Genomic DNA, 12,130 nt, shown 5'->3' on the forward strand with positions numbered 1-12,130 from the left:
ACGACAGTGAGGGCGCTCTTACAATCCGACATCGTTCTCTCAGCACCCTTATCCTTTTACCACTTCCCTATACGTCCCTCCTCTCTCCCACCACTTTCACTCCAGCAGTGATGAATATCGAAGGTGGCAGGTGCGCGTCCCAAAACATAAGGCACCAAAGTCACAATACCACGCGCGCTAAACACGAAGAGAGCCGGCTCTTCTAACGCGAAAAAAAAAAAAAAAGAGAAAAGAAATGAAGAGTTTTGTGTGCGAGCTGCGTGAGCCTGCAGTGCGAGGAAGGCTCAACTGAAGTGACGAGAGACCGATAATTTACGGGACTCCAAGCTCATCGAAAGGAAAAGGGAAAGATGTAACGAGCGGACGGAGGGAAACCAAGGCATTCGGTTTCGAGCGCGCTAGCGCACGCACACAACAGACATGCAAGCAAACTGTCCACGTACAGTCCTTTCCCCGTAGTCGGGCGCCATTTAAGCGCCTGCACCCTTTGATTCTGGTGGTTTTCATCGCTCGGCTCGATTCAGCCTCCACAGCGGGGCCGGCGGTAGGGGAGGGTCAAGGAGGAGGCGGGAAGCGTGGCGAAGGGGCGAGAGTTGCTCGTGAGCCACAGCACCGATCGTTGGGCAGATAAAAGTTTTCTCGCACGGCATTGTAATCTGGCGGCCGGCACGCATGCTAACTCCAGGATTCCACTTTTTTTTTTTTTTTGGAAAGGCGGGAGGGGATATCTTCTGCCGGTCGAGACCTCATCTCTCCCGCTCTCTTTCGTGCCTATCACTCTTCTTCCTCTCTCTTCCCTCTCCCTTTTAAAACTCCGCCCGCTTTCGGTGGTCGCTGGAAGCGAAGTGCTCCGCATACGTCGCATACAATGGCAGTGCAACCCTTTCAACGCCTGGTGGAGGCGGAAGTGTGCGCCTAGATTATACACCAAAACTGCAAAACTGCAAAAAAAAAAATACAGAAACAAAGAGGATAGGGACGATTGAAAAGAAGAAGAAAAAAAAAAAAAACGGCGCATACCAGCAGGATTCGGTAACGAGAAGGAAGTGAGGAAGAGATTTAGAAAGGTAAGAGAAACTCTGTTCTATACTTTTTACGGAGAAGGGAATGCAAAAAAAAAAAAGAATATCGATGACAAATAATGAGGGAATTAAACGAGAAATAACAAGAAATTTTTTAGATAGATAAAAAAAAATTGATGGTGAATAAATCGGAAAGCACCCACGCAAAACCTTCCCGATCGCTGTCATTGAAACAAAATCAAACCGCTACCTAGTCCGCACCGACCCCCCCACCCCCTCAAAAAAAAAAAAAAAAAGAAGATCGCGCCGCGTGGCAGTTTGCAAGCGCATGGAAGCGTGAAATTAGCGAAAACAGAAACTTTGTTGCATAATATGATGTTTCCGCAAAGTCGGGGAAAATTTTACTTCCGCTGATTCCCTTCCTAAAATATTTTTCGCTAGTACAAAAACGAAGATACCGTTAGAAATCGAATGATATATTATAATTTTGTTAACGGCACGAAATATACTCAGCATATAAATATAATACCCGTCCCACACACCCCGCGCTGTCTTCAGATACGAGGCCCACGTCGTCCTCTACATAAAACGTCTCGGAGGCCTGTTCAAGCGCGTGCGTGCGTGCGTGCCTGTGTGAGTGATTGGAGAGAGAGAGAGAGAGAGAGAGAGAGAGAGAGAGAGAGAGAGAGAGAGAGAGAGAGGAGAGAGAGAGAGAGAGAGAGAGAGAGAGAGAGAGAGAGAGAGCTCTGCTGCTGCACAAAGCAGCCTGGCTCGCTGTGGACTGTGCGCCGCTGGGCGAGGCCAACGCGCCGCTTGCTTGGTAACGTTTAAGCCGCCCGGACGCCAAACGGTGCTGCAGCACTCCGTTCTCCGCTTTCCACGTGGCTCTGCGCCTTCCCAGGCGCTGCCCGCCAGCCCGGTCATTTTCTTGTGTTTTATGAATGCAAAGAACGCGCTATGGAATGCTTCAGAGCCACGTGAATTACAGGAGCCATTTCGCACCGGCGCCAGTTTTTTCGCTGAATGAGCCACTTACTGCGCTTGCATTAAAACTCTGCCATGCCGATGTCCCCCCCCCCCCCCCTTTTTTTTTGTGCAAATTAAGCGCAAAATTGAAACATGCGTTGGTAGGAGACGCACTTCTGCCCCACACTGGACACACCTCAAGACATTTCCTTGTATTCTTTTCTCTGCCTAAAGACCTCAGCGTTAATGTCAGAAGGGGGAAAATGGACTCGTTAGGTTTTACTTGTCCGTTAAGCTGCAAGGGGAAAAAGGGAAGAGAGGAACGGCGTACAAAAACAACAAATTGTCTGGACCACTTTTCTTCCGGCTTATCGAGCGTAGGTTTTAAAAACCCTCGCAAATTAATCCCCTTTCCTTTCTAACGTCACAGACGAGCGCCGCCACTTTCCTGCGCGTATAAACATTGACACGACTTAGAATGTTTTACATACGCGAATAAAGGGGAAAATAAAACAACAGTGTTTCCATACCAGGCATGTATTTTGGTCGTGAGCGTTTTCACCGGAGTGTACATGGATTTTCTTTTTTAAATCTCCATAAACACTTGAGATTGTTTAAATTTACAATGAGGAACAGCTCGGCGGGTGAAATGTTTTCGCGTAATGTTTGTGCATGTATTGGAGTCCTTTCAGCAGGTATGGCCAACGTGCGTTCGTGCGTGCGTGTGTGTGAGTGTGCGTGTTAGTGAAAAGTTGCGCTAACACAGTCCTGCCGGTGGCGCGACGCCCTCTCCCCTCACGCACCCTCCACCACGCACCTCTTCAAAAGGGCCATGAAGACAAACTACAAATTCGGTTCATTGAAAATATCGCTTCGTTCCGATAACAATGACGCCAGTTTTATCTCAAACTTCAAAAAATTAATCGATATAAATAAGAAAACATACGAAGCAGTGACAGCTCCCCAGCCACTTTCGGGCGATTTTTCTATGACGTCACAGAATGTCATTTGTGTGATCTGCGGCCGCCCAGCTAGGACACCTGCAAAAAGAGAGAGAGAATAAACTTCTTTATTAGCAAAAAAAAAGTGGGATCATGGCCGGGCGATTCTAGTGGGGCCTCTAGTTCCGTTCGATCGTATCACTCGAATGCTGTCGTGGAGTTAATACACTGAAAAACCGCGCCACCTCCACTAACGGGAAACCTGGGGAAGGTCCAAACATGCAGTGTATGGGCGGATGGCGCCTTGGCGTTTTTTTTTCCCACGCACGGAGGTGAAACCGTTGGGGGGTAGAGGTACACAGCTTTGCTGTAAGTCTCGTGTCTTTGAAGCATGAAGCGTTCTAGCGCGAGGCGTTGAAAAACGAGTGTCCCGGTGTGTTCTTTTAGTACGCGTTTTTGCCCACGGAGTTTTGGCGCCGCAGAAGCGCCGGTGGGAGGAGCAATCGCGCTTGCTCGCTGAGACGGTGTCGCCTCATCTTGCGTCGAACCGGATTTAAGCAATTTGAATGCCCCATCTGCCCAAGTCTGTGATAGTGGCAGGGGTCAACGCGAGCGCAGTGCAATGCTCGCGCCTCGCCCTGGGGGCTTGTCCTCGGTCATCAACGATGCCCCGGCACCCCCTTTTCTTGCTTTGGCAGACCATCCGACCCGACCAGACCTAGCGTCGAGAGCCGGTGGGTAGTTGAGTATAACACAAATTATTGCCCATCTACAAACAGCTTTTGCTTGTGCTTGACGATTGCTGAAGTGGACAGGGAGCGTTCCACAAATATTTAAATTATGTTAGCTTAATTTGAGCCCATTTTATCTATTATACACTTGTCTTTTAGTGTGCGTGTCGCGTTCTAGCGCGAGTCATTGGAAAACTAGTGTCACGGTGTTTTAGTACCATGACTACAGGAGACGATGACAGGAGACGCCGACAGCCCGAGCCCCTAAGGTGCTTCGCCCCTAAAAGGTTGTCTGGTCCAGGAGTGGCGTGCAATTCCGCAGCGCTTACAGTGATCCGCCAAGTGCCCGCCACTGCTGTAACAGCCAGCCGGTGCTCTCTGGCCCGGTCGTTGAAGCACCGGCCAGTTTGGCCAATGTACACCTTGTCGCCGTCCAAGGGGATACTGTGCATGGCATTGTTAGCCCATTCTGTGTAGCGGGTGGTGTGCTTCTTGGTGCATGTAGCTGGTGGCTTACGCGCCATCAAAGGCCAAATCTTAGCCAGCTCGTACAGGGCCGGGAATACAATAATGCGCAGATTGTATCTGGCCGCGACCTTCTTGACATTGTGCGATAGCGTATGCACGTATGGTATAACGTGCGTTTTCACATTATCTTCCACTTGTGAATCTTTTGCATTGTTTTACCTTTTGAAAAAGGCTTTCGCACACACTCTTAATGACGGCGGAAGAGAATCGAGCATTCGAGCAAGTGGCTGAGCTGGTCACTAATACCCGTAACCATATTATGCTCGCAAAACTTCATTAAGGCCGAATTGAGGCGTGTATTAGCAATCCCTCTCTTGATCAATTTAGAAAGCGCACTGTCAAAAGGTGCAAGGCTTTTCTTGGTCCTAAGGTTATACATCCAGCAAACATGTGCCTTCGTGAAGCCAAGTTTAAGGTTCACAAACTGCGTCCGTTTAGTGCTCTTTTCTTCTTTCCAGTGAAATACTGAATCAACTAGCTCAACAAGTACTGTTAAGGATATAACGTTTGGAAGCACAAAATTCGACCCCAAGATACTGTATTGCTGCGCCTATACGGGCACAATGCTATTAAAGAATAAACCTTTCGTGACAATCTATCGTATTGCATACGATCAAGATTTTAAAAAATACAAACTTGGAACATTTGCCACGCGCAGTTTATAAATTTAGTTTTATGCTAATCGACGACACTGTTCATTTATTCTAGGTTGACTTACACGAGAACAGAATGTCCTTAATAGCCGTCTGCTCAGCACTAGCCTGAGAACCTTCTTTTCCTCGAAAAGCTATTTTCACGTATCTTTTCCCTCGTGACTGTAACGAATGTCTAATGTGATACAAGATAATGAGTCATAAGCGTCCGCGTTGAATTCCGGTTACCTCGCAACCCAGGAATTCAAAGGCTTGCATGTAATCCTTGAACCCTACATTAAAAAAAAAAGGGGGGGGGGTAGCCTTAACATTTTGGTTTCAATTGATTTATAGCCAAGGAACAAGAAAGGCGTCGGCGGTCCCCAAGCGTAACAACTAACCCTTGAAGATCAAGCGACAAAAAAAAAAAACAGCAACTAAAGTGAGCCACTCGACCATGCGTCAAGTGGCCGCCCGAGGAGAAGAAGAAGGTAAAGAGGTAACCAGTGGCCCGTGCAAGCATGTCGGCCATTATTAAGAGGAATGAGACCCGCAGGTGCGAAGGACTGCGCGAAGGGCTTCGAATTAGCCGTAATCACGGCAGGCCTGGCGAACATCCGGAACATCCGGCGAGAACGCATCTCCCTCCCTCGCTCCCGGCATCAGTCGTGTACCGGCGCTGTATACAGAGAAGGCCGTGCGGCCACAAGAGAAGGATGACAGTAAGGGACGAGGAAAAGAAGTGCCGTCGTACGTAGTCTGAAACCTGTCGGTGTCGAGAGAGGAAGACGGCGGAACGCAATACTTGTTAGCGAACGCTGCCTCTTCTGGACGACTGCGTGGGATGTTGGGACGTGGGCGCATGTAGGCCGCAGGTATAGCGCAGGTATGGCCACCTTGGAGAAGATCCTGCCTCGTCTATTATTCCGGATGGGGAGCCTGCTCCCTTCCCGTTTCCAAGACGGAAACAAAGAGTGCATCGTAGGCTGATCACTGCGCTCTGCGGCAGTTCCGTGCGCTGTGTACAAAGGCAGTGTAGGCGCTGGGATTGAGTATGCGGGGAAAATTCCGGGTGCGTGCATACGATGCGATTGCGCAACACATTACTAGCATTCACTCGGCTATTGAAGGAGCGTTGCGTTTTAATAAATCCGCCCAGCGGCCACGGTGGTCGTTGACGTTCCCCCGGAGAGTGCCAAACACACTCTGCAGCAAGTATATGATTGTGAAGTACCTTCTTGAAGCATATATTCGCAGATCGAATATGCAGCGTCTTACGGCGACAGGGTGTTTCTGGTAGCTGCACACTGATTTATTGAAACCAGACTTCTATGGTTTAGAAAACTTGTTCCCAGAAGAAATCAAGCGCGGGCCTAAACAGTGCGATGCACTTAGCAGAACACTGTATACTTAAAGTTTTCGGCAAGGAGGTCACAATGTTGGAACGACGTTGAAAGTTTCCTTAACAGCATGCGGGCGCTCTTTTAGACCATCGAACTGCATTCTCTATCGGAAGGAGTGTAGAGAAATCGTCTGAGAAGATTACATTTTATTTTCCCGGTCTTTATCCCTGTCTTTTTTTATTGTTGTTGATAATACTTTTCCGTTCTGGTGCGGCCTGCGGAGTATGCAGCCCGGCGGCCTCTCAATCCAGTCTCAGCGGCTGCCGGCTGACTGATGACATTTTCCCGGTGGCGAGCTTATCTCATTCCGGCGGATCGCATCGGCTGATTGGCCACGAGGCGGCTGGCGCCCGGCCAATGGCGGCGGCGCACGGTCATCCGTCTCCCCTTATCCGTTCCTCGTGCGCGAGGCCGCTGCCGGGGCAACGCTCGTGCGGTTCTAGATTTAATTACGACACACTGGGGGAAACTACAGCCGACACTCTCTTGCCTCCCCGAAGAGCGCCGCGCAGGGGAAGGCAGGTCTCAGACAGGTCGAGTGTGCATATCCCCCTCGAGGTTGCCTGACTGCGTGCACAGCCCCGCTTACGGAGGGTCAGAAGGAGATGGCGTTAAGCGCCTTCTCAGGTGCATACGGGAGCTTGTTTGCACACGGCCCTGAGCTCTCCGAAGAGACCAGGATATTACGGCGCCCACTTAATAAACGACATTCCTTGGCTATAACTCGGACCTCATGTCCTCCCTTTGCTTTAGGACCGACGCATAAGTACACGGCACGGGACGCCTCGAGGTTTCTTTTCGTAACAGCCCGCTAACCAGTCGGGCTTGAACTGCACGGAGGAAAAATCGTTAACGCCCGTTTTAATCTTTCTCCGTGCTGCAAAAACAGGCTCCAACGGAAGGTGTTCCGTGCTGCAAAAAGCGGGCTGGTAATAACAACCTTTGGGGATCCCCGTTACAGAACCCCGCCACTTTTCCCTATAGGTATACCTGTTGACGTTGTAGGCCTCAATGCGTGAAGTTAGGCCTAACGTTCCATACTTGAGCCTAATAGCCGGTATTCAATGGCGTGGAATGCATGCAGGCAACCAAGTGTGCTCCGTGTGCCAGTTCTTGCAAAGCGCTGCGTTACGCCTCTTGTCAGGTCGTCGCGTGCCCGCATCTCCGCCCGCTTCTACTGCGTCTCTACCTTCACATACATACGTTCATCCGTACATGTATGCACACATACATACATACATACATACATACATACATACATACATACATACATACATACATACATACATACATATACATACATACATGCGTACACACATACATGCATACATACACATACACACACGCGTACACACATACATGCATACATACACAGATACACATACGTACATCCGTACATGCGTGCACATACATACATACATACATACATACATACATACATACATACATACATACATACATTGAAACAGATAAAGAAACAGAAACAGATAAATAATTTTGGAAAGAAAGAAAATTGAGAAAAAATGCCCGCCAGGTGGGATTTTGGCGGGCATTTTTTCTCCACTTTCTTTCTTTCCAAAATTCTTTATCTGTTTCAATGACCTACCACATTCTCCCCTTTGCTTTCCGAGGTTTTCTTGACTTCCAACCCTTACTTCTGTCTTATTTCAACGAGCCCCTCATTTCCTATTCTAATTCGCTACATACATACATACATACATACATACATACATACATACATACATACATACATACATACATACATACATACATACATACATACATACATACATACATACATACATACATACATACATACATACATACATACATACATACATACATACATACATACTAGCTGATGACCCATTTTTATGACAGGAGAAAAAAGAAAAAGAACCCTAATCAATGTTTCTTTTTCCAGTCGAAAGTTAAACCCGACACAACCAGGTTGCCACCCCAACCAACAAATAAAATCACCTCGGCGACATTATTAAACCACCTTGTTTTCATAGACGACGAAAGCTCTACTCCACTAGGCTCAATCAGTGAAGAAGAAACTCGCAGGCGACTTGACTGCGAGGCCCGGTTAGCCGTGCCACTAGGAAACCTTTCCCTGCAGGTTCGAAAAGCGGGTCTTCCCTACAGGCAGCGGAAGCACGAGGAAGGTAAACAGCAGAGGGGACGGAAGTGGGCGCTCGGCGTTTCAGCCCACGTCCACCTACACCACCGCGTCCCAACACACGAAGACCTCGAGTCCCCTGCGTACACAGAGGTGCCGCCGCCTGAGACGCCCGCGACGACGGCCGGCCTTTCAATTAAGGCTCGCTCCAGAGCACGTGCTCACGACCTGCTCCCGCTTAAAGAGGTGAGCCCGAATTCGAAAGCTCGGCTTTCTTCCACGTTGCCGCCTACGAGCTCCTGGGGTTTGCTGTTTCCTTCAAACAAGCTGGATCGCGCGCGCTCCTTCTGTGCCCTCCGGTGCGTGTTGACGAAGGGGCCTCGTCATTGTGTTCTTTTCCTTCACGCCACGCGCACCTGGGGTTCGAGCACTGCGGCGCGACAACAAACGCGAGTTTGAAATTGCCACTTTCCTCTCCGCCCTCGCGGCCGCCCGCATGCATACGGAAATGATGACGCTCGCCGAATACGGAAGCTCTTCCGAGCGGTGCAAGCGGCTTTCTTTGAAGTAGGCTTGGTGTATAGGAGCATAAGGAAACGATGAAAAGAAGGAGGGGGGGGGGGGCAGCATTAATCAAAAAGAAAAACGAGGAGAGACGGGTGAGTGTTGAGATTCGACAAACAAGAGAGAGAGAGAGGGGAGTCGATTAACATACACAAATATTTCAAGACCGACAGCAGGCGTCGCGAGTTATGTGGTGAAGTTGAATTACGATGACAAGGAAATGTATGGACGTCCGCGCTGAGCCGGCGACGAACTAGCTTTTTCTTTTTTTGAAGCTGAGCATGCACTCGCCGTGTTATAGCATTGACGCCCAGAGAGAAGACGTTGTATGGCCTCTGTACACCCAGAGCACGTACCCAATCTTTTCCCGCTCCAATTTTTGGGGGGATATTAAATACTGCCGAAGCAAAAAAAAAAAAGGCGCCAAGGCGCTCCTTGCCGCAGGTTCGTGAGGCGTCCCCCAAGGCCTACTACTACTATCTTGGTGGTGGTTGTTGGATGCGGGCGTCAAATGGCCGCTTTCTCTCGCAGGCGGCGTGCTGGGCTTTCAACGCCCAGCAGTGGTCCGCGATGGGCAAAGAAATGTGCCGCCCCCTCGGTGTGCTATGCAAAGCACGTCTTGCTGCGGCCATGGCCGGTGGCCCTCAGGTGCTTGCAAGACGGAGTGCTTTGCTCGCCCGAGGAGAGTGCACCATGTCCCGGCTTTATCTTCTTTTATTTTTAATCTTTCATTTGTATTCGCGTTGTATATCCCCGGATGCTGCAGGACGCCGGTGAGGCCGTAGAAACTAAAATGGTGCGCACGCATGCGCAAGAGGTCGCTTTGCGTGCAACCGGCCGGAAGGTGTATAAAGAGGAAGCCACGCCGGGAGCAATAAACGTGACTTGTGAAACGTAGCAGCTCTGCCATACCACTGTTTTCCACCTCCCGGGACCCCCCCTTCCCTTCAGCCATTCTCTGCACCCCCCTCCTAGGTAACTTGGTGTGAAAAGTTTACGGGCTGAAAGAATGCGGCTCTCTCTATGCGGATATCGGGGGTGGTGAGGGAACCAGAGAATGCCCCATATTTTATGCCGATTGATTGTAGGCTTTAACGCGCCGACGCAACGCAGGCGATGACGCGCGCCGTAGTGAAGGGCTCCGGATTAATTGTGACCACCTGGGGATCGTTGACGTGCGCCGAAATCTCGTACACACGGGCGTTTTTGCTTTTCGTCTCCATCAGAAAAGCGGCCGCCGCGACCGGGAATCGAACCCGCGTCCTCGGGCTGAGCAGCTCAATGCCTTAGCCACTGAGCCATATTTTCTGCCACGTGCGCACCGCACTGGTACGAGCTTCTTTTTTTTTTTTTTTTACTGCACTTCACTTGAACGCGACTATCTGAACAGTCGTGAAAAATCAGGCAGATCTAGCCTCACGGAGCTGTAGAACGAAAAATCGCCCGGTTAAGTATCCAGCGATACCACTACTAACGCCCGGGAAAGGGGCGCGCCAGCGTGGAGCGGGTGGACCTAATCAGGAGAGTTCACCTCTCCTCCTCACTCAATTCAGGCCTGACGTGAGTTCAGGATACACGCAAGCATAAAATGTGGGTTCTGCCGAACACGAACGGTGTGTGAATAAACGCTGCCGCACAAAATAGCAAACCTTCGATCGAGAATGCGAGAACGCAAGTATAAAACCGGCGAACGTTGTGTTTCTCCGAACCTACAGAGGCCACTACGGACGCAGCAGTGTACAAGTGATGGATAAGCAGTGTGTAAGTGATGGCTGTCCAGAATACAGTCGACTCTCGTTAATTAGAAACCCACGGGGACCGCAAAACACTTCGAACGAATGAACTTCTAATTATCCACAAATAAGAAAAAAACGGACTTTTTAGTAGTCATAAAACTCACGGCCTATATAAAAAAAAATCTGTCATAGCAGTCTGCTTCTGCTCGCAGGATCTTGATGCGGCGAGCAAATTCTGCAGTCTGTACATGTGTCCGAGTGCTTCTTCTTCGTTGTTCTCTGCAGCGGAAAACCGCTGCAGGAATGACACGGAGACAGAGATACCAACGTGCTTGCAGCGATACTACTATTTCACTATACAAAGCTGTTTACGAACTTTAAAAATAGCAAACTTATCAAACATCCTGATCTCCTCGAGAATAAAAAAAAATGAAGGAAGCTTATACCGACGTGTAAGACTTGCAGGTAGAAAAGCTGTACGCAACCTTCACGACCATCCCGAGGGCCGAAGGTGTAAGTCCACGATTGCAGTAAATTTGCTTCCTTGTTGCTGACGCAACTACCTTTTTTTTTTATTCTATCATTGTTGTAAGCTTCCTTCATTTCTTTGCAAGAGTAGCCATTGGGCATCACCTTGGAAGGGTGTACGCTATCTTTCTCGCTCCGAGCAAGTGTTGCCACGATATCGGCGAACACTGGAGTTTTCTTTTGGCCAATCACGGCCAATCTTCCTAAGTGTATATATGCTTTGGCTTGACAAACATGTACCGGAAACGCTGGGCGGTCGTCGCGAGGCACGCACACAAGAGCGCTCGGCGTTTTCGTGGTTTCGTCAAATGACGGGCGGTTGCCGCGAGGCCCACGCTCAAGTGCGCGCGCTAGGCAATTTCTTGGTATTTTTAACTGCGGACACAAAGAATTACAATTTTCTAAATAGCTTCGCTGTTAAAATAACTTCCAATGAACCGTCATTCTGGAATTTTAACTTCCAATTACCGGGCACTTTTCACATATATAGGATTACACGCAGAGCGGCGGCGCCATCACTTCCCTTTCAATTAACCGACAATTCCAATTAAGTGAATTCGAATTATCGGGAGTAGACCGTACTCGTTCTTTGACAACCCTTCAGTGATCGGATTAAAGAAGTTGCCTGCCCGACTTAAACACGGCCGGACAACTAGCCGCACGCGTTGGTGCATAGATGACGCCTCATGAGTCGTTTGAATATTTGAGCAGCGAAAGGTTGATGGCTTGTCAAGCAACTTTTCTAGCTGAGCCCACCTTCAATTTTTTTTTGTTCTACCATGTACGCAAGCGCAGCTCTCTTAAGTTCTGAACTCCCAAGTTTTCACCGAAAAGTTTTCCGCTCCAAGATTTCAGCCCTTGTTTTTAAGCTCCGAGTTTGTACCGCCAAGTTTTAAACTCCCAAAGTTCCCAATGCGGAAACGTCGACAGCGGCCCGGGCAAGCCGTAACATGGAGA

General features: G+C 49.2%; 1 protein-coding gene across 1 annotated transcript in view; it reads right to left on the reverse strand.

Moving 5' to 3' along the window:
* Positions 1–12,130, reverse strand: part of LOC144174687 (uncharacterized) — a 150,361-nt gene that overhangs the window by 28,834 nt on the left and 109,397 nt on the right. The window lies entirely within an intron of this gene.

Source organism: Haemaphysalis longicornis, unplaced genomic scaffold, assembly GCF_048455015.1.
Source record: "Haemaphysalis longicornis isolate Haplotype H1 unplaced genomic scaffold, Haemaphysalis longicornis Haplotype H1 scaffold_3, whole genome shotgun sequence".
NCBI lineage: Eukaryota > Metazoa > Arthropoda > Arachnida > Ixodida > Ixodidae > Haemaphysalis > Haemaphysalis longicornis.